At 39.5% G+C, this 27,358-nt stretch overlaps 1 protein-coding gene and 1 pseudogene across 2 annotated transcripts in view; one reads left to right on the top strand and one right to left on the bottom strand.

The window, feature by feature from the left end:
- LOC115258243 (dual oxidase maturation factor 1) overlaps positions 1–27,358 on the bottom strand; it is a 439,950-nt gene that overhangs the window by 47,626 nt on the left and 364,966 nt on the right. The window lies entirely within an intron of this gene.
- On the top strand, positions 16,606–18,853 carry LOC115258255 (uncharacterized; annotated as a pseudogene).

Genomic DNA, 27,358 nt, shown 5'->3' on the forward strand with positions numbered 1-27,358 from the left:
ATGAGTGTAATAAGTTTTGTACCTTTTAATTTCGCCCCATTTTGCTTATCCTTTGACAGATACGCGAATCGACTACCACTTGTAATCTTCCTCAGTTTGAAGCCTAAGCGAAGCCGGCGGAAATCCCTTATAAACTGCGTTGATGGTAGCGCAAGAAGAAATCGCACTCGCTAGATTCAGAGACACGACCAGATGAAAAGACACGGTTTAATTTCCGCACAATGCTGTTGCATTTTGTTTAGTATACTATAGGCTGTACCAGTTATGGCTATAGTACCTCAAATTCGCCATAGTTGATTTTCAACCTTTAACGATGCAAATCATCAAGAAAAAATATGTGAACAATAGATCACGTTCGTAAAAGATGATTGCACTCATTTAAATTTCACATTTTGCTCAAATTATGATAGAAATAATTCATTTTCCTTAGAATTTCGGCTTCCTTGCACCCTATTTCGCCATAGTGTACCAGTTATGGCAAATCCCATAAGGCGCCATCCACAAATTACGTAACGCTCTAGGGGGAGGGGGGGAGTACAACCGAGTGTTACGGCCCATACAAAAATTTTAGGGTTTTCATACAAAAAAGCGTTACGGAGGGGGGAGGGGGGGGGGGGGGGGTCAAAAAATGTCGATTTTAGCGTTACGTAATAAATGGATGCTGCCTAAGGAATGCATGTAAATAGTGCGAAGTGGAACCGAAATTAAAAAGTATGTCCATAACTGGTACACGGTTCCTATCATTGGCACATGCCGTAATAAATAGTAAAAGTGGATTTGACTCAGATTTTATATTTTTCCTGTAAAGTATGAAAACAAATCTATCATTTGACATATCGAAGACATTCGTCGGTCTTCTTCTTATTTTTGTAGAAGCAGTTTTCCTTAGGTAGTGCGATAACTGGTACAGGCACCCTAGTAGGTTTCAAAATTCGGCAGTTTTGACACTTATGTGACCAGCGTCACTTTATCGGAAAATTTGCCATTCACTCTTTCAGAAAATTGATAAAGCCCTTGAAAAGGCTGTTCGAACCATAATGGCTGAGTTATTATCGAGCAAAATCTGACAGGATTTCGTGACCGTCGTAAAATTTTAGATTTCCAGTGCCATGGTAGCGTAAGTACCCCATTTCATGCAATTTTACCGCACTCGCGTAGTAGATGGTTTTAAAATGTCGGCATTTGCATGTCTTCACTTAATTCGGAATAAACTCTTGCAGAAAATATAGAATTGTAGCCCTCATAAGGGCTGTTTAAAATTAATTGCTTATTAAAGGTGAAATTCGGTAGTTATGATTGCGAAATCCCGAACGGCGACGGTGGCGTTGACTCCGATGCACAGTGGAGCACCTAGTACATCAAAACTGATCAAAATTATTTTGACGCATTTTCACAATTCAAATGCAACCCAAATTAGTAATGAAACGTATTTCATAGTTTTCGTATTTTTTTATTTCATCATTAGGGTGACCAATTTTATGATTGTAAAAGTCAAGATTTTTCGAAACTATTTTTTTTCAAAAAATCACAACTTTTGAACCAGTTGACCGATTTTAAACTTTTTTTTTTTGCTTGAAAGCTGTTGAGTTCTAGTTTTCAGCAAAAATACGTTCAGAGGACCAAATAGTGTTTTAAGGCAAATAATATCATATAATAATATAATTATCACGATTTTTTCAAAGTTTTGCAACTTTTGAAATCGGAAACATCCGGAAGGTTTTCTTTCTGCATTTGAAAGAGGAACAATAGATTTATCATACACTAAACACAGATTTTCCGGAAACAGCCGTAAAATTAACTTATTTCATTTTGAATGTACGGTAAAGGATTCCATCAAATATTTTTTTCAATATTTTCATATATTGTATGTAAATACAACGTCAATTTGTTTGGGTTTCAAATTAACAGAATAACAACATTAACCTTCTTTAACAAACTGCATTGTTGAATTGATTGACTATCAATTTCATTCACTTTGTACGGTCAAAACTAGCACGCGCTGTGAGTTATATCAAAGAAAACGGCTTAACTTCAGCTTCACTTAACCTCTTCTGATAAGCGTAAACAAAACATTTGTACACTGCTTAGCTGTCAAACGATTACACGATAACTACACTTGACAAAAACACAACGGAAAACCCAATTACTTCATTTTGAGTTTTTCCACTTATGATCAGGTTTTGATGTGATTTACTCCAATGTGCGATGGTGGGTTTGCGAGGCGATGCTGTGCAAAACGTGACGATGCGAAAGCGGACGCACTCGCGCGCAACCGCCGTCGACCATCGCGATCGGCTTGCCAAAGCATACTGAAGGAAGTGAAGTGAGCGCTCCGCTGAAGCGTTCCCGTCAAAGAGTTGGTAAAGAATAAGAGAAAATGGGAAGAAGCAGTTTGCTTTTATACGGCAAGGCGGTTCGTTTTCCCCTCTCGAACGTGGTTGGTTCGATGAGAGAGGGGTAAGAATCAGTGATGCCATAGGATTTATTTGCAATATTGGTTTGATTAATGTTCATCAAATTCATTTTAATATGCAAATCATACTTTTGCAAATTGGTAGACTAGATTTATTAAAAGTTTAATACTTATAAATAATAATTTAATATCATGGTTAAGTATTGCACATTTTAAACGGTTAAAGTACTTATTCAATCAAATTTGGCAACACTGTTTAACAATGCTCATTTTCTTCATCAAAGTAACCATTTTCTAAGTTGAACAAATTGAACAAATTTTCAATCAAATCGTACAAATTTTGCTGATTTTGTTCCTTCCATTTATAACAGCCATCTCATAGTAATTTCACTTGAAACCGTAACCTGGAAAATTATCCGTTCTCTCTTGTGCGACAGTTTTATAGCCCTCAGAAGGGCTGTTTTAATTTACATCATTTCCATCCGACGATGAAAAGTCCTCATCCGGCTGGCTACTCCAATTTTACCACCGCACGCCGCGCATGACGACGCACAACCGTTGACATCCACCGCGCTCCGCATGTCACAGAATACTGAGCGAACATGCAAACGGAGAAACTGCTCTGTGTGGTCGTCAGATCCACTCGTGCTGCCACGCACTCCGACGCGAAGACGCACGCACAACCGCCGACAGCTACCACCGCGCTCGGAATGACTATGGCTGTTCTCCTCCGGTGCGTTCCCCTCTGGTCTGGTCAGCAGCTCCACTTGTACCGCATCAGGCCAGGCACGACGACGCGCGACCGTCGGCAGCCACCGTGCTCGGCATGTGGAAGTATACTGAGCAGTGAAAATGCAAACGGAGGTCGTACTGGACCGTTCTCCGATGCGTTCCCCTCGAGGAGTTGATGCAGAATGGAGGAAGATGGGAAGAAGCAGTAATCTTTTATACTGGGTGGTGCTCGACGAAAAATCGCAAACTTGTGCTCGCACGTGATTGGCTGGATAAAACATGGGTCAACTTTTCCCAGATTTTCAATAGTTTGCTGTTGAAAATCAAAATTAAGCTATAATTATTTCAACGCGTAGATAAATTTGTGATCTATCGGTGCAAAAATTTTGAAAATCGGTCGTGAAACGGCTGAGTTATTAGCGCTCAAAACCTATCAATTTTTCGTGACGGTCGCAAAATTTTAGATTTTCATTTTATACCCAGTACTTCCCGTAAGACGTAGTTTACGTCAATAGTGAAATAAATATTTGTAACGGCCTTATGTATACATCACCGGAAAATAAAATTGGCCAGCTAGATCGACCAAACGCCCAGTGAGTGCGTCGGTCATTGATTATATGTAGGCGTTCAACCTTGATGAGCAACGTTTTGTTTTTGCTTTTGGCGATTTTAGGGTTTGTGTTGATCGTCACGGGCTAAGAACTTATTCTGATTATAGTGGCTGAATCCGGTAGCAGAATCAGGTCCTGCCGTCCTTGCGGTAGTCCATAACACTTTTCCACGGAACCGTCTTCTGTACCATCTAAGTCCTCAAGAAACTGGTAATCCCCGTCTACTTGCTTTCGAATAAACTCAATCGCGATTTCAACATCAGACATTCCATAAGCCATTTTAATTTTTTCAACCGAAAATTGGTTCTCTTTTTGTCTTTCTATTTTGTCAATGCTTTCATCGCATTCGCAGTTCTCAACATTGTTAAAGGTTTTTTTGAACAACCATTTTTGTAAGCTACTGCTTCAGCTGCTTGTAAAAGTTTCTCAATAAAGTGTTCCTTTGCCAATTTACAGGTACCGTAATCCGGGGTAACATTGATCAGAATTTTCTATCTTTCTTGAATAATTCTCTTGTTAAAGCAAACGTTACATGTTTTATATTTTTAAAACAAGTACTGGCCCTCTGAGTATGTGTGAAGCTACCCGAAAAAGTATTGTAAAACTTTAAAACATGTTTAAATAGGTATTTTAATCTAAATTTTGATTGAGTTGATTTGGGGTAACATTGATCATGTCAGTGATCAATGTTCACTTGTGTTGAAAATACCCTTACTTACTAAATTCGGGGTCGCTGATTTCGAATATGTTGTCCAAATTCTTACAAATTATGTACTTTTTAAGTTATTCTAGGATTAAATCCTCTGAACCACGAATAACGCCTAAAGGTAGGCAAAAGCTTAATGAATTGATAGCCGACTTTTAATAAATCGTATATTTTACTGAAAAATAGCATTTTCATAAAAGTTTCGTTTATTAAATCCAACTCTAGGATATCATATTGAAGTAATACAGTGATTTCGAACCTCATATTGTATCTAGTATTCACGCCAAGCATGAATGTTTGACAATGTATCTCATTGCGCTACGAAACACAGTTATGGAAAAATCGATTTAATTCAATGTTTATGAAATTCAATTTTCATAAATTGCATGTCATTTAATAGCTAAATGATAGCAGATTACGATATACCATTCCATAGCAGAAACTGATTCAATGTAAAATGCTTGTTTGAACATTTCATGAGGTGGGTCAAGCCGATCAATGTTACCCCGCTGATCAATGATACCCCGGATTACGGTATAGCCTTTTCTAGTTCCTTTTTCATTGTTTTCCTCCCCAACTTCTTAACTGTAAACCTTTCTGAAGCTGCAGTTACTTGTTCCTTTTGCTTCCGTGAAGATTATTAATTAAAAATAGTGATTATTCTAACTTTTCATTAATACCCGGTAAACTTTTTCATAAATTTGATTTAATCACATGAACTAGTCATATTTGAGCATTTAACTCGTTCGTTACATACTTTTAAGCGTTTAGTTCATTTGGTTCGAAAAATATTTTATCATTGATTGATTCTTCATCACACCAGAGGCGTCGCGTGACCAAACAAATCACCTGTTCAATGGTTCAATAGTTATTTATTTACATTTCTTTCGTTCATAATCACATGTATAATAGATTAATTCTTCTCTCACTTAATTTAGCAAACGCTTCAATAACTTCATCGTAAAATTTGGGATTTTCTGCGGTTTCTTTTAATAGTTCATTCTCTACAGCCATTAACATCAGCGAAAACAGTCTCTTCTGCCCCATGGTAGACCTCAAATAGTTTTTAATTCTTCGCAAAACTGAAAATGAACGCTCTACGGATGCTGTAGTACTGGGTATTGTTAATATGAGCTTAGCAAGCTTGAGAGTTTCTGAAAATGTTTGCTTAAGATTTTGCCCAATGATCAAACAAATAATGTCCGGAACTTTGAGGCCCCTGAATTCTTCTCGTGCGTCTAATACTGTTAACTCATTGCACAACTTCGCCTCATCAAAAGAATGCCGACTTTCGAGCATTTTAACAATTTTTGTGGGAAAAGAAGCGTTGAAGCTCTCAAACTTTTCATGGATTAACAAACATACATACGAGTATGTCAGCAAAATCATTAAACCTTTTGGACATTTCATTCACAACATGCGTTATCATGCTTCTTGCATTCAAAGCTGAATTAGCGCTATTTTGTCATGTGGCGTATATTGTTTTGATTGGAAATAGGTACGTTTTACCAAATGCATCGAGAGAAAATGTTTGAAAAACGTGTAAATAATATAATAATATAAATAAGGAATAATAATGTACTAATTACATTTTGCATAGCAAGAAATTCCTTAAGCTGATAATATTGCGTTTTGCAAAATCGCTTACCTGAACTGATACATGAACAGACCTAACGCCTCTGCTTCACACATTTCTTATGAAGATTAAACGCCTATAAAATATACATGTTACGCCTGTAAGTATGCAATTAATGGATTACATACAAAAGGAACCTTCGTTACGCCGACCTCGCATTTCGCAATATCTGATGGAGCGCGAATATGGTTGTCGCGGTCCGGGCCGCGATGTTCGATGATCCGCGACTCTGACGACTTGCATCGCTGCGCAAAGGGTGCACAAGTGGCATGCCTTATCTTCCTTCTCCTATCAACATAAAACACACAATGAAGTTACCATCTCCTTATTTTATTTTAGTTTTTAATTTTACCAAATCTCGCTATTTAATTGCGTTAGAGAAGATCAGGAAAAGACACCGAGCCTTTGAAACAAGTTATATTCTGTGGGCGAACTATATTCAACATCAATCAAGCTACAAACGACTGGATTTAGTTGGTCAAAAACCTCCGAGTGAGTACCGCCATCTGTTCAAAGACCTATCAGAACCTACAGTTGCAGAACAGCTGAAAACTGTGCGCGAAGAAGGGGGAAATGGCAGAAACAGTCAATGATGCAGTTGAAGCAGAGCTGGATTGAATAGGCGAAGCGTCAAAGAAGCGCGAGATCAAGGAAAAGGTTCGGAAGCTGGAGGATACAGTGCGCGTGAAAATGTGGAATGATGATATGTTAAACTGTTCTTGAGCTTCTTTGAGGTACAACGTTGGTTCATGCTCATAAATTTTTAACCATTCAACGTGTTCGTCATCAAACACTTTTTTCGATAAAAGCAATAAAGGTGATTCAAAGTTACCGCCTTGTTCATGTTCAGTAATCCAACGGCTGATTGTAGAACAATTTTATCCATATACCTATTCTGGAGAGATTAGCATAAAAATATCCATAAAAGGCGTGGCATTTTGTGTTGGCAGATGCATGCCTATTTTCAACTTCTACAAAATACTTGGACTGCATCAGGAGTTTCAAAATTGACATCAGCGGTATCCAAAACCTGCAAAAGTAGTTCAATCTCCGTTGTACTTGCTAATTTATTTTACTTTTGCAACAATGTTTTTTTTTTATTTTACATCAGATCAACTTGAATGAAGAGTTAAAAACCAACACTTCGAATGCGCAGACTACTACGTCGAAAACTTTGAAGAAATATGTATGAACTGTTTGTCGATCCGGTCGAATTCCGAACTGGAATAGTGGAGATGGTTTCAACGAATTTGATCCCGGGATCACAGTAGGCTGCGCCCGCGGACGGTCGCGTGTCAAATTATCTGTCACGGTTTTTTTTCGATCTCGCGTCCCAATTGGATGTGCTACGCCTCTAGGAACATTTTAGTCTCGGTGAAAGTAAACGGTGGTCGCAGACAAACCTTCTGGCGGCCATAGAAACAGTGAATCCCCAAGGATCATCGAAAAACAGAGCTGCTATTGAATGTGGTGTACAACGTCAAACATTGAACATGTACTTGAAGTTTCCGAAACAAAACGTGTGTGAAATATTGAAACCTATCAACACCGTGTGTACCCGGCAGCAGGAGGAGGAACTCATGCTGTACCTATTGGAAATGGATAAGTTTTTATGGTCTCTCACTTCGAGAAGTGACTCGTATAAAACTCGTAGAAAACATATTCCGCATCAGTGCAATCGCCAAACACAACTGGCAGGGTACGATCGGGTTTGCACTTTCCGTAAACAAAATCCTCAACTGGATAAGAAGTCGCCTGACCCTATATATATGACAAAAGGCACAAGCTTTCAACAAAGTGACCGTCAGTGGATTTTTTAATGTTCTGGAGCAAATTTTAGATGCCACAAAGTTCCATGCTAGCAGAATCTATAACGTCGATGAGACGAGGGTTATCGTAGCAGCTGGTTACGCATGCCAAATGGGCAGCACTGGTGCAAGTTCATTTCAGATCATCCAATCGGTCGACAGCCAGATTCAGAACACGGGTTCGAAACCTTAACATGATTCGATGTTACGCGCCAATCGATGCTGCTGAATTGCAAGACAAAGATAACTTTTACAGTCAACTGAATACTGTCGTGGACAAGATTCCGTAAGGATATCAAGATCCTCATGGACGACTTCAACGCAAAGGTTGGTTCCGACAACTCGGACTATGAGCACGTCACGCAGTGATGCGAGGGCGGAAATAAGTCGAAATATCAACTTATGTATTTTGATTCAAATGTATTTTTTCATTTTTTCTCGACATTTGAATAGTCTATTTTCAAAATTTGGTGCTGATTGAACGAAAATTGATTTTTTTTCCAGAACTTTAAAGTGGGTGTCCATCATACTTGAAATTTAAGCTCCCATATAAAATGTATGGAAAAACAAAAACAAACTACCTCTAAGTTTTCAAATATGAGCACACATTTGACGCTATATTCATTTTGAAGATTTTTTTGTCAGCTTCCAGGAAACCTAGGAGTTATTTTGCGCAAACTTGCGCAACATATGTTTTTCGGCAAAGAAACAACTAGAAAGCCCTTATGTTGCATAACATTTGACCTTCTGCTTATAGTTAGCGTATTGCTTTACTTATTTTGGGAATAAAAGAAGATACATGTATATCTTAGAATTATTACGATCGTATTGCTTCCATTTCTTATCTTTTTATCATTCAACTTTTTATTTTAAAGGCTCAGTCGTCATGAAGCTTTACGGAGCCATGCAAACAACTCATACATAAACGAGAGGTCAATGAAAGTATTTTAAGACAATACATAAATAGCTATTATGCGCGATGATGTCTGTGTTCGATTTATGATCGTTCCAGAACATTTTCGTATTTGAAATTTCAATTGCGATGGTGTCCCGTTGCGCTCTGTTTCTTGATTGTCTCGAAGTAAAAAGGACCAATTTCGAATTAGAAAGCATGAACTAACCTCAATATTCAAATCTGATCTTTTGATAAGTTGGTTGACATGAATTTATCAACATACAGGGGATACTCAAAATAACTGGGACAGGTAAAATTTTCACTTTTCAAAAAATGTTAAACTCGCTGTAACTTTTCGGAAAGGGCATCAAATATTCTCAAATTTTTACTGTAAGCTCATCAACTAGTTGTGTATCAGTGCTTCAAATTTGGAAAAGATCGGGCCATTCTACACGAAGGTATAAAGATTCAAGAAAAAGGTATAATTATTCGATAGCCAACTTTGAGCAGCTATATCTCCGGATTCAATGAACCGAATGCAATGAAATTTTGATCATTTATGACTTAAATAATGAACTTTGAAAAACAGTTGACTTAATTTGAAATTTTTTATTCTTAATCACTTAACCTAATTTACAGCTCTATTGTCCACTGGGGCACTACGTGAGCAATTTCAATTGACAGCTGCACTTTAATTTTGTACAGCGCCTTGATTCTATTCTATTTTATCGAACTGGTTTCCTTTCTACTGCTTTCACTTTTTCTACTTTATACCTAGTAGAATGATGAGCACAAGGATGATGATGGATGGCCGTTGTTCCTTTTTAGTCCGATTGGGGGTCCATTATGAGTAGCAGTTCGCCGATGTCCAGGTATCCGGGTCCGTTTGAGCCATGGGACTCAGAAGAGGGTCAGTGTCAGTTGCTCTCGGGGGAAAAGCAACTGACGAAAAATTGCAAGCGCCGGGGCTGGGAATCAAACCCATGAGCATCCGCATATGAAGCGAACGTGTGACCAACTACGCCACGGGCCCCGGCTATAATTTGAAATTATTAATAAGAAAAAAAGTTATGGCGACTTAATTTATTCCATGTTTTTTTCAGTAAATTTATCTATTTTTCATATGCATCCCATTACTTTTTCAATTTAATGAAGGCTATTTGGTTGCTTTCCTTTGAAACATAAATATATTCAATTCAATTAGAGGGAATTTAAATAATCTATAATTACTATCTCGAATTTTGAAACGATGATGAAGTTTTGGAAAAAGTTGTGTTATATTAGAAAAATAATCTAATCGAAATAATTTTCTTGCGTTTGAAGAATTTTAAGTTTAGTCAAATGTTTTTAATAGCTCATTATATACAGGGGATAGACAAAATGATCGGGACAAGCAAAATTTTCACTTTTCAAAAAATGTTCAATTAGCTGTAACTTTTTGAAAAGTGCATCAAATATTCTCAAATTTTTACTGTAAGTTCTTCAACTAGTTGTGTATCAGTGGACAAAATTTGGAATAGATCGGACAATTCTTCACGAAGTTATAAAGATTTTTGACAAAGGTAAAATTATCCGATAGCCAACTTTGAGCTGTTATATCTCCGGATTCAATGAACCGAATGTAATGAAATTTTGACCATTAATGAATTACCTATATAATGAGCTGTGAAAAACCATTGGCTTAACTTAATATTCTTAACACGGAAGAAAATAATAACGATTAGATTATTTTTCTAATAAAACACCAAATTATCCAAAGCATCAACATCGTTTCAAAATTCAAGATGCAAATTATAGTTCATTTAGTTTCCCTCTAATTGACTTATATATAAACGCGTTTTGAAGGAAAGTTACAACATAGCCGCCAATAAATTGAAACAATTATGGGATGCATATTAAAAATAGACCAATTTACCAAAAAATCGTGAAAAAAATAAAATCGCTATAACTTGTTCGTTTGTAAAAAAATTCAAGTTAAGTTAAATGTTTTCTAGAGTTCATTATATAAGTCATGAATGGTTAAAATTTTATTGCAATCGGTTAATTGAATCCGGAAATATAACAGCTCAAAGTTGGCTATCGGATAATTTTATCTTTTTCAAAGATCTTTATAACTTTGTGAAGATTTGTCCGATCTTTTCCAAATTCTGTCCACTGATACATAACTAGCTGAAGAACTTACAGTAAAAATTTGAGAATATTTGACGCACTTTTCGAAAAGTTGAACTACAGCTAGTTGAACATTTTTTGGAAAGTGAAAATTTTGCCTGTCCCGATCATTTTGTCTATCATACATACATTTATTTGTTCAACATCATTACGACAAGACATAATCAACAATAGTACGCCACAATACTCGGTTTGTGTCTGCCGCTCTCCATCCTCGGTCGCGCCCAATGCTCGCCAGGTCACGTTCCACCTGGTCCGCCCATCGTGCTCTCTGCGCTCCACGCCTTCTTGTGCCAACCGGATCCGTTGCAAACACCAGCTTTGCAGGGTTGTTGTCCGGCATTCTTGCAACATGCCCTGCCCACCGTATCCTTCCGGCTTTGGCCACCTTCTGGATGCTGGGTTCGCCGTAAAGTGCAGCGAGCTCGTGGTTCATCCTTCTCCGCCACACACCGTTCTCTTGCACACCGCCGAAGATCGTCCTTAGCACGCGTCGCTCGAAAACTCCGAGTGTTTGTCTATCCCCTGTAAGTCATAAATGATCAAAATTTCATTGCATTCGGATCATTAAATCTAGAGATATAACAGCTCAAAATTTGCTATCGGATAATTATACCTTTTTCTAGAACCTTTATAACTTTGTGTAGAATGGCCCGATCTTTTCCAAATTTAGACCACTGATACACAACTAGTTGATGAACTTACAGTAAAAATTTGAGAATATTTGATGCCCTTTTCGAAAAGTTACAGCGGTTTGAACATTTTTTGAAAAGGGAAAATTTTATCTTTCCCAGTTATTTTGAGTATCCCCTGTAACTGTTATTGGAAGCAAAAGCGCAAATATCAACGCAAAACGTAACGCTTGGAATGTGTCAAACGCCAAAAAAGGTAAATTGGCATAGACAAATTTCAGTAAATAACTACTAAAGTCCTTAAAGAACTTTAATAGAAGCTGATGAGCAGATTTTGTTCTAGCTGAGACGTTACGCCAATAAATAGAAGGAAGTTGTTTTAATCGAAATTGTACACCCACATATCTAAAATGAAATAAAGACAACACACTTGAACTTATTAACCCATGTTCAATGTTTCAGGTTTTGCAATTGTTTGTATTAGACACTTCTGGTAAACTTTATTTTTGTCCTAAATGAGTAATTACATGCTTTTGTTTTTCTATCGGATATTTTGCCTAATTCAGATAGATCCTAATTTACGCCACTTCCACAAGCATTAATCAATAACTCTATGCTCTGGCTCATTTTACCGGTAGCTATTCGAAAAATATTTTTTTACAATATTTTTTTTAGTATTGATTCAACATTTGTTTTGTGTTCATCAATTTTAGTTATTTTTGAGAAAAAAAACTATTTTTTTTATCTGTATTAACGTGATTTTTAGCCCTAGGCTAGTTCATCTCGGGACCCACGCTTTACTTCCCTCCCGAAGGAAGAACTCACATTTTGCGAGTTTGTCGGGAGTGGGATTCGATCCCATGTCCTCGGCGTGATAGTCAAGTGTTCTAATCATCACTCCAGGTCCGCTCCACACTAAATAAATAAATAAATAAGTACTGGTACGAAATTGGTACTGGTACGAAGTTGGTTCAAAAGTGTAACGGTCAAACGAACCGGTTCTTCTGATCATTTAGTCGTGTAGTCAATTACCATAAAAATATACAGTTGGGTCTCCTATTAGATACTGCCTCCCACTTTACGCCCATATCAATTTCTCAGCTGTCTTGCATCCAAACCAGCTAATTTTTTTAGTGCAGTTAGTGCTTACTATAGACTCATAACCATAACATACAAGAAATGAACTTAATTGGTTAGAAGACAGCCTGGAAAACGCGGTGGGCGTAAAGTGGGTGGCAGCGTCTAATAGGAGACCCGACTGTATAGGAGAACTTCAACGTTTCTCAAACTGAACAATAATTAATTTTAACCGGTTCATTACTAGGTTGGTTTTATCCAGATCGCAAAATCATTTGGTTTCGTTGATCTGTCATTCTTTAAAATTATGTTTTTTACATTGACACTGCACAGGCGGAATTTTTTTTTCTTTTCAAAAGTTTATCGGATTTTGATCCTATGTTTAATATCGTTCATTAAAATATATTAGAAATTAACAATTGTCAAGCTGGACAGCAAAATAATTAACCGGTTCATAAATTATTGTTTTAGATCAACCGGCGCTCAAAATTATCTTTTTTTTGTCGAATGGGCATTCAATTACTAGTGGGATGAATTTCTTGATTTTACCAGTTCGAAAATAAACCGGTTTTCCGAATCACTTATTTTATTTTTTGTGGAAGGCTAGCCATAAGGAGGTATAATAAAACAACTATCCTCAAGAGATATAATGTAATTATTTTACCGGTTAAAAAATAGATTGGTTAAACAAACCGGTTCAACAAATAATGTATTCTCCACTCGTTTATCATCATGATATATGAACATCAGCAGTTGGACTAAATTCTTGATTTTACCGGTTCAAAAGTGAATCGGTTGAGCAAACCGGTTCACATAATCACACATTTTATTCATATGTTTAATTTCCCATGAAAATAAATTATACAAAATTTAACGATTTCTAATCAGAATTATAAACTATTTTTACCGTTTCTAAAATGAACCGGTAAAATGAACCGGTTAGGCGAAATGAACATTTATATTGTACTAATTCGCTTCTCATTCAAAAATATCTCCATTGGTTCCCTTTTTGGGCGTTGGAGGGTAAAAAGCGTTTCCAAATTGTCCACTTCCCCAGGGGAACCAGGATTCCGGAACGGTCCTAAAAGTGGCCAATCTAGCCCAAAAGTTCTGAATTGACTTCTAGTGGATCTATTTTGCAAAATCATTACAAACGATGTGTCGCAAGATGGGTTTAAAAAAAAAACAATAAATTTTCCACTTCCCCAGAGGAACCAGGATTCCGGAACGGTCCTGAAAGTGGCCAATGTGTCCCATAGGAAGTTAACATGACTTCTAGTCAAGGTGAATATATAACGAAGCCACACCTCGAATTTTCAAGAGCACAAATCTGAGGAATCCAAAGACGGATTGCGCTGAAAAGTTGATCGATTGGTGACCTGCTGGTGGTGACCAATCGATCAACTTTTCAGCTCAAACCAATCCTCGGTTCTTCAGATTTGTGCTTTTGAAAATTCGAAGTATGACTTTGTTATATATACACCTTAATTTATTCCAATAAATAATAAAGTTTTTATAAGCTTTGAACGAATATCATTTATGTTAAGACTTTTTGCCACCTTTTGTATGGAGCCGCATCACTGTGCATCATGGGACGCCATGGTCTTGGAGAAATAAGATGTTTGCAGATTTTTATGGCAACAATGACATGATGATTGGGGTATCGCTCTTTCCTCATCGACCAGTGCACAAAATGACATGGGTTTCCCGTGATGGCGTCACGGAAAAACAAATTGACCACATCTCCATCAGCCGAAAATGAAGACGGATCCTTCTTGATGTGCGGAACAAACGTAGCGCCGACATTGCGTCTGACGATCATCTCCTAATCGGCGAGATCCAACTGCGCATTGCTTGGATCAATCGACAGGAGCAGAAAATCGGGCGCCGGTTGAACACATGCCGACTGGAAGACGCGGCGGTGAAAAAGTCCTTCGTCGAGGAGCTAGGGAACCGTGCTGCGAATATTCCAGATGGCGGAAGCGTAGAAGATCAATGGAGCGCCATCAAGACACCTTCATCGCCATCGGCGAGAATAGTTTGGGAGAGCTTTGCACCCGAAGAAAGCAGTGGATCACAGCTGGAGGAAGATAGAGGAGCGCAGGAACGCCAAAGCCGCAATAGAGCGAGCGTAAACACGAGGAGCCAAAGCCGTAGCCCGTCAGTGCTATTCGGCTCTCAAGAAGGAAGTGAAACGTTTGTTACCGAATACGCTAACAACAACCTAGAAAAGACGCGATTGCAGAAAGATATTAACAAAACTAACAAATCAACAAATGTTAATGTGAGACTCCGCATGCAGTACCCAAAATAGAAAAGACAAGTAAATTTCCAATTACTTGTTTTTTCTACATATATGTGTACGCACTAACCCAACCCTACATCTCACCATCTACGAGCGAAAGGCGAATCTGGCAACCCACGTCCCGAGCGAAAACCGAGAAAGAGAGAGAGAGAGGAAAAGGAGATGTTGGAGATCGTGCCCAAGCCGGAGGTCGTGCGACGTCCATGAGTCAGTCGAGAGGAGTCCATTGAAGTGAACGGACAGGTTAATTTGAAGTTCGAAACCAATTCGCGGAGACCCGACCGTTACCACGCGGAATTAGTCAGCTCCGATTACCCGCTAACGGGTGAAGTGCCACGAGTGCGAAGTGGTACGGGGTCTTAGGGAGAGTCAACCCAAGCCCGACGGCGTCACAGACATCCCACTACGAAGAAGCTGCACCATACACAGGTGGCGATCCCTAGGAACCGGATTTGAAGAAGTGGCTGATTTCCCTCGGTGCCCCAACATCCACCCATCCGACGTCTGTCGAAAATTGTGAACCCGTCCGAAACCCGCTCAGCTACACTCGGACTCGACCCGTCGACCCGGTCCCACCACGTGGAGGATCCCATTACTGCAGGGCGGTCAATCAGCCTCCCTAGCAGACGACGACAAGGTAGCCCTTATAAGTGTATCCGGGCCGAGCCCCTTGATTGAGGTGCCCATTTGGCTGGAAGCGAACTCGCATCGTGAGCGGCCGAACGCTACGGCCCAACGTTGCTGGCGACTGATTCGACTGTTGCTCGGCCGTGACCCACCGGTATCGACTGCCCGTTGGTACTCCGACGGCTCCGGGTGCTCGATGATTGGCCACCATCCGGTGGAAGGTACTGCGGTATATTGGAAGTCCGTGCCCGCACGAAATCCCTCCTAAGAGCGCTGGAGCAGGAAGAACATCCTCGCCGGCGGCCTCGAACGATCATCACGGTGGCTGTTCATCCTCGTACGCCGGGTCAAGATCCTGACGGCCGGCTCACTGGGAAGCACCCCAGCCACAGGTATGTCAACTCAACCCAGCCAACACGAAGTCGTATACAACGTAGAATAAGATGTTAAAGTGGAGGCCATATGCGTACATGCTCCCATTTAACCGTGTGTAAAGTGTACGCATATCGCCTCCACTTATATATCCTATTCAACATCATATGCGATCGTGTGTTGGCTGGGAAGTCTCGTCCCAATGCGCATGTCCCGCGACATCCGTCTCCTCTACGATGTTTCACGTTGCCTTAGCGGGACTAAGATGAATGTTACGATACCCGTGAAATACACGTCTGCACAGTTACTGACCGACCCGGCTGACCAGTTGAAACGCTGGTTCGAGCACTTTGGAAACCTTTTTCAAGTGTCGGCCACGTCATCAATACCGTATTTCACCGGATTCCGTGCCGGACGATCCTGTGTGGACCATATTGTCAGTATTGTCACGCTCCGTATCATCCTGGGGCAAATCAATGAATTCCAAGAGTCTATCTACCTGGTGTTCATTGATTACGAAAAAGCTTTCGACCGTCTCAATCACGGAAACATGTCCCAAGTAACAATCTTGATTCTATTTGGTTTTATTTGTTTTTATGATAGTTTTATCGCAACATTGTATTGTCCCTTGCGGCTCCTATTGGATTTTTGTCGATGTTTGATTGTCGCACTTCAGAAGAATGGCACTGTTGCCAAAAACAAAAAATAAGCAGTGTTTTCTTGATTATTTTTTTACGTTTCGCATTTGCCGTTTATTTGCCTCTATTTGAGCATATTAATGTGTAAATATATTAATATTTGCTTTATGTAAACTTGTTTTGCACTGATATGTACAGAAACGAAGAAATTTTACACTTGCCAAAATATAAAAAAAAATACCATTGAAAAGAAAATACCGAGATTTGGCAGCCCTGCCTTCCCTTTTCCATCAAAACCAAAACAAACCGCTGTTCTTTTTGTTTGTGTACGCCTGGTCGAAGATTTCATTTCGCACGAAAACAAATGTGAGTCTTTAGAAACATTGTTGTTGCTATCCGTTTCTATTAAGTTTTTAAGCTGTGCTTTGCAATATTGTGAAAAAGTTAGGTAAGTTCAATCATATAAAACCTCTTGTACCTATATATTTCTGACTGATATTTCATAGCTCCCAGCATCTACTGCATGGATCCCTCCGGTGGCAAAGCTTCCCCAACAGCATCAAGCGACGGAGATCAGGAAGATGACATGCAGGATGGGTACATTGTGGAGGCCTTGGATGATGACTATATCGTTCCGGAATATGTGTACGACGACGCCTTGGACGGAGATGATTCGAAAACGAACGATGACAGTGGAATTGACCCGACATTGCTCCCAGGTCCCTCAAATCAAAGCCGAGAATCCAAAAGAGTCAAGTTGAGTGAAGGTGCGACTAATTTCATCTTCAACGGACAGTTTTACAGGCGAAAATTTGTTGGGAAAACATCTGGTGCATTGATAGCGACGCGAAAGATTTTGGGGAACACCGTTAATGATATTTTAACTGGCATATGGGAAGCATCAAAGTCTGTTTTGTGCCGAGAGGTGGTTTTTATTGAAAACAATGGCGTGCAAGTTCCAACATGGGCTGATGAAGAGCCAGTTTTTGAAGACATGAATAAGTTCATTGTTTCGCAGGACCAAAGCTAGAAAAAACATTGACAAGGTGAAAAGCAAACTTCTTGCTAGCTGGCGATCAAAGGAAATCCGTGTTCACGTGCACGTTTACTTCAGTTTCCTGCAAGTCGCTATGGGAAGCTGTCGAGAAGCAGCTAGTACGGCATCAGAACTCAGACAGGTCAGGTGCGCCTAGTAACCAGGCTGTTACTTTACTGGCTGAGGAGCTTCGACGCAAGCATATTAACCAGTTCCAAGGTCAATCGAGTGCGTGGAGATTGTGGGCAAACTACATCCATGCAGGGCCGGCTCACGAACGCGAACGTAGAACGTCTGAAATGCCGCCACAACATCTTCTGAAATTCTTTCGAAGCGTCCCGATATCCGAAGCTGTAACACTAGAGTCTGTTCGAAATGGACTGTCAGTGGCAAATACAATCAATCAAGGATTTTCATCGGAGTTAGAAGCATTGGAAGAAGATGCTGACCAGTTACTTTGTTTGGCACAGCGGTTGAAGAATCGTATTGCGAATATGCGGGCTCGGACAGCATTGAACTCAAGTCTTGTAGGCGCGATGAGTTCTGCTGTAAGACCGGAAGAGAATGAGTTCAGTCGCGTAATTGCTGAAAATGTTTCGGATATGTTGGATGTTGATCACATGTAAGCAATGATTTTTAAGCTCAAAATGAATAAACTAATACACATTTAATTGTTTTTAATTCATCTCTTTTATTACTACCCTGAAGCATCGAAATCCAAATTATTTGTATTTTGCGAAAGACCAATACTGGGATCAAAGACCCCATTCGGAAGATAACCACAATGTCGATAGAGCTTGGTGCAATCAAATGATGAAAACTCAGTAAATGCTGAAATAGCTACATGAGATGCATTTTCATTTTCATTTTCTCTGTACTGTCGACGCATCTGAGCTTTTGTTAGACCAAAAATTATCTCGATAGGATTGAAAAAAGGACAATATGGAGGGAGGAATAATGGAATGATTCCGATTGACCGCAAATAGTAAATGATGTTTTCATCATAATGAATGCGAGCGCCATCCATAATCCAAATTGAATTGCGACCAGGATAGCAACGTACATGTTCATTGTTCAATGCAAATGATCGACAGCATTGAAAAAAAATTTGCCTTGTAAACGTCCCTTCTGTCTGGAAGCTATCTAACATGCCTTGCTGTCATAGGAAGCAAAGGAAGGAAACCCTTGGGCGTCGTACAAACTCATCCCGAAAAATGATTTTCTTGCCTCGATTGCGTAGCATGTCTCTGCTATCCAGAGACACTTCGTCGAGAAAAACTAAAGATTCTATGGAGCTCAGTTCGGAAAAGAAATGAAAGATTTGATCTTCTCTCACTTGAATGGCCCGTCTCTCCAAGGCCTTCCAGGTTAGGCCCTCAGCGTGTAGTATACGACAGACGCTACCAGCACTGATAGTTGTGTTGAAATGTTGCAGGAACAGTTCACAGCATTCGTCCAAGAAAAGCACAGGGTTTGAGAGGTACAGCTTAACGATCCAATTTCGATGCTCGGCATTGAATTTTCGGAACACCCTTGTCCGTTGCGCTTCCGTAAGTAATCCGTTTTCCTCGTATTCATGGATCCAGCTGGAGATCGTGGTTTTACTTTTCCGGTAGATCACTGAAAGCCGGGCTCTTGATAAGCCGAGAAAATAATACCCGTATAAACAGTGGTATTTTGTGTTCACGCTAGCTCGCCGCAACTGAACATTGGAGATAATATTATTGGACAATTTAGGAAACATTGTTGCAAAACTTATTTAATCGACGAACTCGTTGAGGTTACAGATGCTATCAGCAACAGGCTCGGTGAATTTCCGCAATCAAAACAAAACATAAAATGACATTTCATTTGACATATTTTTGACGTTTCGCACTTCATCCCGCACTCCGATGGCTGTCGCACTTAAGAAGTGCGGAGTCCAGTAGCGAACTAAGTGCGCAATATATTCTAGTTGATCTTATCGGAGTTTCAGCTGAGCACAACTATTCTTCGTCAATATGTAGTTTTAAAAACACCTCCAAGAATACTTGAGGTACAGTTCATAAAACCATAAACACAACAAGAACTGTTGAACTTATTTTCAGTTTTATAAGGCTCTTGAAGAAACTTTGGCAACCCTGCTGCGAACTAGCTGCTCTGTGCTTTGTGCTCTGTTATTTACCCTAATTATCCATGTAAATCAACATAAAATCGCTTTTATCGGATAAGTTGGATGAATTCGGTGCTCAGATTATCACACTCAAAGCAGAAATAGGAAAGCTGAAACTCGAGAATGATTCTTTACGGAAGGCCTTGGAATCTATCTCAACTAAATCTGATACAGTGTCTAATGTAGTCATGAAACAGGAACTTGAACTGGACCATCAGCGACGGTCAGAATTGTCTTCCAATGCAATTCTATTAGGGATACCACGCCTGCCGAACGAGAATACCAAAACTCTGGTTGATATTACCTGCCATACTCTTGGATTCAACGACGGTGAAAAGGCAGTTGTCTCGTGCACTAGATTAGCAAAATCGAAAGATCAGAACAACCCAATAAGAATCGTTTTCAAGAACGTCCATGCCAAGGAATGTTTGATGGCAAGGAAAAAGGAATTTGGTGTCCTAACAGTATCGATGATTACTGGGATACGCTGGCCTAACGGATGGACCAATAGGGTTTCTATTCGAGATGACCTTTCTCCGCTTTCGATGGAGCTTTTCCGTGAGCTGAAATTGCAACAACCTCTGCTCAAATTCCGTTATGTTTGGCCGGGTCGGCATGGTGTGATACTTGTGAAATTTTCTGAAAACTCCCGTCCTATCAAAGTGCGTTCACGATGCGATCTTGAAAAACTAATTTCGAGCTCGCTAAATTAACCAGGACAACGCCACTTACAGCGTAAATTGGAATGGTTACGATAATGGAATCAATTAATCTTGCGAAGAATTACCGTGTAAATACTCTACAAAGCATATTCTCACCAGGCGACTCAAATGGTGTGAACATGCTACAAATCAACGTTCGTGGGATCAATCAAATATCTAAATTGGATTCTCTATGCGCGTTTCTACAAAATCTTCCGGTAAACGTTGATGTCCTGATAATTGGGGAGACCTGGATCAAAAATGACAGATGCAAATACTACAATATTCCTGGATTTGAAAGCACCTACTCGTCACGAAACAAATCTTCGGGAGGGCTTGCTGTCTTCGTTAGGAATGAATTGAATTTTGAAGTGAAATCAAATTTGGCGGAAGATGGCTTGCATCACATTGAACTATCAATTACAACGGCTCGGATTACGGTTCACGGAATCTATCGACCTCCTGGCTACGAACTCGAGAAATTTCTCTCCCTTGTTGAAAATATTGTGTCATCGTCGGATCCAAATACTCCCTGCTTTATCCTTGGAGATTTGAACCTCGCTATAAATGATGCAGAATCTCGAGGTGTTCAGAAATACTTGCAGCTTCTGGAGTCTTACAACATGGTTGTAACTAACACATATTGTACACGCCCAGTAAGTGACAACATACTTGATCATGTGGTTTGCCTAGCAGATATATCCGAACAGATTACTAATTACACTATGGACTGTAACCTCAGTGATCATAACTATGTGATGACGCACTTCGAAACTTCTGTCAATAGAGTACATCAAACACTCAACAAATCGATTATCAACCATCGACAACTAAGCATGCATTTCCAGGCGTTTCTTGAAACTCACGATTTTTCTTGCCTGCAACCCAACGAGCAACTTCTGGCAATTACAAGTCATTTCACTAGACTCAAGGATAGTTTCACTAAGAAAATAACGGTGAACGTAAAAATGAAGAAAAATGTATGCCCTTGGTTTAATTTCGATATATGGAAGCTAAGTCGAATATCCAATAATCTGTATCGGAGATGGAAGGTGAATCGTGAGGACCAACGAATGAAGGATTTGTTGAACCATGCAAACAAAAGACTGGCAGAAGCTAAACGACGTGCCAAATCCAGCTACTACCAACGACTTTATTCTGCACATAATCCAAAGCAGTTATGGGATCGAATCAACGACATGCTGGGGAATCATTCTGGAAAGACTCAGAATCAATCACTCGTTGTTGATGGTACGGAGATTACTGAACCTGAAGATCTGAGAAATGTGTACAACAACTTTTTTTCGTCAGTCGGAGAAAACGCTGCTGGCTGTCTCAATTCGGACGGCGATATCAACAGATTCAACACTATAGAATATTCCAGTCGGTCTATATTCATGCGACCAGCTTCACCAACGGAAGTAAGCAATATCATACGTACGTTAGACAGCTCAAAAGCAACTGGTGTAGATGGATTTCCGGTATCAGCGCTCAAACAGTTCAGTGTCATGATCTCACAGATTATTTGTACGTGTTTCAACGACTGCTTAACTTCTGGCATCTACCCTGATTGTTTGAAGAAGGCAATCGTTTATCCGGTTTTCAAAGGAGGTGATCCCAAGAACCCAACAAACTACAGGCCTATATCAGTTCTACCAGCAATCAATAAAGTTTTCGAAAAGCTTCTATCAGCGCGTCTTTCAAACTTTTTGGATAGTACTGCGCTACTCAACCCTAGACAGTTTGGATTCAGGCAAGGATCATCGACAGAAGTTGCCGTGTTGGAGCTGGTTGACGATATTGCACACTCTGTGGACTAAAAGTTAATAGCTGGAGTGGTGTTTTTAGATCTCTCTAAAGCCTTCGATACGATCGACCATTTGCTTCTTCTGAAAAAACTCGACGCATATGGGATTCGGGGTGTAGCAAATGATCTTCTACGTAGTTATCTGTCTGATAGACAACAAAAGGTTATGATCTCTGGTGTTGGAAGTGACTTCCGCAGTGTCAAGTGTGGTGTACCGCAGGGTAGCAATCTCGGACCTTTGCTATTTTTGATCTACATCAACGATATTGCTAAGCTCCGAATAAAAGGCCATCCGAGACTGTTTGCGGATGATACTGCTATCACGTACAAGGCTAACTCCATAACAGAATTATATGCTGAGATGTCAAATGATCTACAACTGGTAACGGCTTTTCTGGAAAACAACCTGCTTTCTCTAAATCTAAGGAAAACAAAACTGATGGTTTTTGGTGCTAGAGAGGACCACTCTGTGCCTCATCCGGTGTTGATAGTAAACGGCGTCACAATAGAGGAGGTGTCCAGCTACAAATACCTAGGAATTCATATCGACAACAACTTACGCTGGGACTACCATATTAAACAGATCGTTGCCAATTGTGCATCATTGTGCGGAATGTTACGAAAACTTTCTAAATTCGTACCTCAACATGTGCTACTGAAGGTGTACTTCGCATTTATCCACAGTCGGTACCAATACGGCATCACCACCTGGGGATCAACCTACAATACACATCTCAAAGACATCCAAGTCCAGCAGAATCGCTGTATGAAAGCGATTTTTAAGTTGGAGTTTTTGTATCCAACAAACCTGCTTTATAGCAACCCCGAGCATACTATTTTGCCAATACAAGGTCTTTTCACCATGCGTACGTGTGTGATTATGTTTAAAATCCTCAATAACCTAAATCTGCATCATAACTGGAACTTCAGTACAGCGCTACATCAACATCATACGCGCTATGCGCATCTGCTACAGAGAACTGGATTTAGGACGGAAATAGGAAGGAAACGGTTCCAAAACATGGGACCGCACACATACAACCAGATACCGGAAGAATTGAAACATGCTCAAACAGTTCACCAGTTTAAACGTAGTTTAATAAGTTATGTAAAAGCTAACATTGATGAATTTATTGTACGTTAATTGTTATAACTATCTTTTTCATTGTTTGTATATTGATAATCTCTATTCTCCAGAATATATGTAACTAGCTAGTTCATTGTTTCTAACGTCCCTTTTAAAGAACACATGTTCAGTAGGGAAGATAGAATAATTATCTAATTAGGAATACCATGAAATGAATAAATAATAATAATAATAATAATAATAAAAAACTTCAATCATCCGTTCTTGATGAAGAGCAACTGTTCTCGCATAAGAACAGTTTGGTACATGAAAAATACAATAAAAAGCTCAAGCATCAGATTTTGATTCTCATCGTTCCATTATTGCTGTCAATCAAGAACACCTACTTGGAAACCCAACCGCGACGCGGTGCGGTGCAGTGCCAAGTTCCTCCGGTTGCAGTATCCGAAGTGAGGTGGGTTTGGTCATCCATGAGGTCGATTCCCGTGCAATTCGGGTTCCAATAATCGATCTTTAAAATCAACAACTACTTACCTGTTGGAAATGCTGACCGGAGGAATGAGGCCTGTGTCGCATCAAGGCCGGTTATCGAAAAAGGTCTGCCTGGTTGGCAACGGTACCGGGCTGATGATAAAATTAATCGGACGAAATTCACAAAATCCACCGTGGTGCGATAACTTATTGTTTGTTTACAATTTGGCGTACATGATTTATTACGTTCTCGGTGGAGTTTGCATAAACCTACATCAAGAACGTTATTCACCGAGTCATTGACAAAAAGGGAGTAGCTTTACTTCTTCTAATAGATTTCTCGAAAGCTTTTGATCGGGTTTCACATTCTAAGTTGCTGAGAAAGCTGTCACAAAATTTTTACTTTTCACGTAGCGCAGTTACTTTAAGTTCGTCTTACCTTAGTTGTCGCACTCAAGTTGTGAGTGCAAATGGAGAGTTATCGAACGGAATTCATATTATATCTGGTGTACCACAAGGTTCGGTTCTTGGACCTCTCTTATTCTCATTATTTATTAATGATCTTCCGGCGGTGTTGGAACACTGTATGATCCATATTTTCGCCGACGATGTTCAGCTGTACATATGCTCCATGACTGATTCTTTAGAAACCGTTGCCAGGCTTATAAATATTGATTTGCGAAATGTGGTCGATTGGTCCAGCAGTAATCTCCTGCCGATCAATACTGCAAAAACTAAAGTCATGTACTTCTATCGACGTGGTGGACCTCAATCATTACCAGATATTTATGTACAAAATGATAAATTAGACTATGTTGTTAAGGCTTCTAATCTTGGTGTAGTTTTCCAGTCAAATCTAGAGTGGGACTCTCATATAAACAATCAATGCTGCAAAATTTATTCTGGATTGCGTCATTTAAAATTAACGGGCGGTATGGTATCCAGAGCAATTAAAATTGAGCTAATAAAATCATTACTGCTTCCGCACTTTCTATATGGTATTGAGCTGATTATGAATGCTTCAAGTATAGCATTTCGTAGACTTCGTGTGGCATTGAATTCATGTATTCGCTGGGCTTTTAATGTGTCTAGATACTCTAGTGTTTCACATTTACAACACGAGATTCTAGGATGCTCTTTTAACAATTTTATTAAATTAAGATGTTGTTTAAGTTTGTTCAAAATTTCTAGAAATGGTCCAAAATACCTTTCCGATAAATTGCTTTCGTTTCGGAGTACAAGAGTCAGAAACTACACATTTCCGCAGTATTCCTCCTCACATTATGGAGACTCTTTCTTTGTTCGTGCAATTGAGTTTTGGAATCAACTTTCCACTGATATTAAAACAATTAATTTATACGGTAGATTCCGGAAAGAGTGCATCGATTGGTTCAATGAAGGAAATTAGGAACAAAACATTAGTTATTAGTTACTTAAAAGTTATGATGAATCTTTTTTATTTTTCTTGTGAAAAAAACGTGGTTATTCTTCACCGAATGTAGAAATTTATAAGGAAAACACCTTACTCTACATGGATAATAATAAATCAAAAATAAAATAAAAAAATAAACCTGAGTACTCTTGAGTAATACTTCTTACCCTTGCTTAAGATGAAACAAATTTAAGATGTTCTTGATGGAGGCCAACCAGGCTGCATTGAGAACGTTATAAATCCTAGTGCTCTTGAGTTATGCTTTTGGCTCTGGCGTGAGTTGAAAGAAGTTTAAGACGATCTTATGGTGATGTTGATTAAAACCATCGATAATGGACCGACCACCGGCCTAGATTTCATGTTGAGAAAACTCATGAACAATGTTCTCATGACCAGGAATAATATGTTCAAATATTTTAGTAGTGCATTATAATGGAAGCGCGTTGCAATTTTTGGAAGTATCTTGCAACATATATACGATGAATTTTGCTTGGCATTTGGCATCCTTGTTACACCACGTAAATATTTCCAATTTGTATAATAAATTAATCCCAAATACAATAATGAGTCATTTTCATTGTGCTTTCTTTCAATTTATTTCATCAAAAATTTCTGTCGACATAGAAGCTGCAACAACACTGACAATTTTATTATCGTTTTATCGTGCACTTGAAGAATTCTACAAGGAGAGAGAGCAATTCCCCTTGAGGACAACTTGGGAAGCACAACAAGTTTTAAGAGAAATTTAAAAACAACTCTCAAAGAGCATCTTAGGATGGGCCTCTTTGGTCTTATGGCGGGTTTATGGTTGAGTTGATGTTGTTTTGCAGAGCAATTTGGTTTATGCATGGTTTTAAAGAACAGGTGTTGAAGAATACTTCAAAAGCATTATAAAATTAATTTTGTTACTTGGGGTGGGAAGCCCTTAGGCGCAAGGGTCTCCTTGAGAAAATCATCGGCCTCATTGAAGCACAGTACAGGGCATTTTTGTACCGAGTACTGAACAACGGTGTTTTGTCCGATCCCAGCCGGCTCGTTACTGGACTGAGGAAAGGATGTATACTATCATCGCTACTGATCCTTATCGTAATCAACGAGATCCTGGTAGGTGCGATTGACCGTGAACCAAATCGTGGATTGTTGTGGCAGGCCATTACCATGGAGCACCTAAATGACTTCGAACTGGCTGATGACGTTGCTCTCCTAGTTCAACGGCTGTCTGATATGCAGAGCAAGCTCGAAGATCTTGCCAATCGCTCCTCAGCGGCAGGTCTTACCATCAACGTCAACAAGACCAAATTGTTGGATGTAAACACGGTCAATCCTTCCAGCTTTAAGATAGCTGGGCAAGAATGTTGAAAGCTTCCAATTGTTATCAAATGGCGGCCGATGGCGGCTCCAATATCGGCATAGGTGCACGGATCTAGAAGGCAAGGGCTGCTTTTGCGAGTACAAGAAAGGTATGGAAAACAATCAGATTTTGTTTGTTTTGTCGCCTTTTCGGGCCCGTATGAAGTTGATCACCAATATCAACTTCTTTTCCCGATCAGCCTAGATAGCTGTGCAGTGTCGGTAGCGATAGGTTCAACTGGCTAAGAATATCACTACAGTTCGCCTGTTCCAGTGGTAGGAATCCACTAATCAGGTGATCCCTAATTCAAGGTGTTATGCGGCTTTATGCTTACCATGCCTAGGAATGAATGATTAGGGTAGTCTTCTTAAAACCTAATCGCAAATACCAGGACACCCCCCACAATATTTGCCCTTACTGCGCTAACTGGAGCAATAGCGCAATGGACCTTGTGTTTCTCCAAGACAATCAGCTGCCCTTCTTCAATTTCATACTTGAGGCTGAATAAGGGCGGGATTATGAAGATTTTATTAATTAGTTTAAATTTTCACCTATATGGTTTCGCATTATGTGTTTTACACAGTGTATTCTGTGCATCCTCGCCTTTGGCGCATTCAAATGGATGCCGATCTGGCTTTATTGATGCTGTTCTTTTTCGTGCTGTGGTTGTTAAGAGTTTAATCTTACCTAGTTTGGGTAG

The sequence above is a fragment of the Aedes albopictus genome, chromosome 2, assembly GCF_035046485.1.
Source record: "Aedes albopictus strain Foshan chromosome 2, AalbF5, whole genome shotgun sequence".
Classification (NCBI taxonomy): Eukaryota; Metazoa; Arthropoda; class Insecta; order Diptera; family Culicidae; genus Aedes; species Aedes albopictus.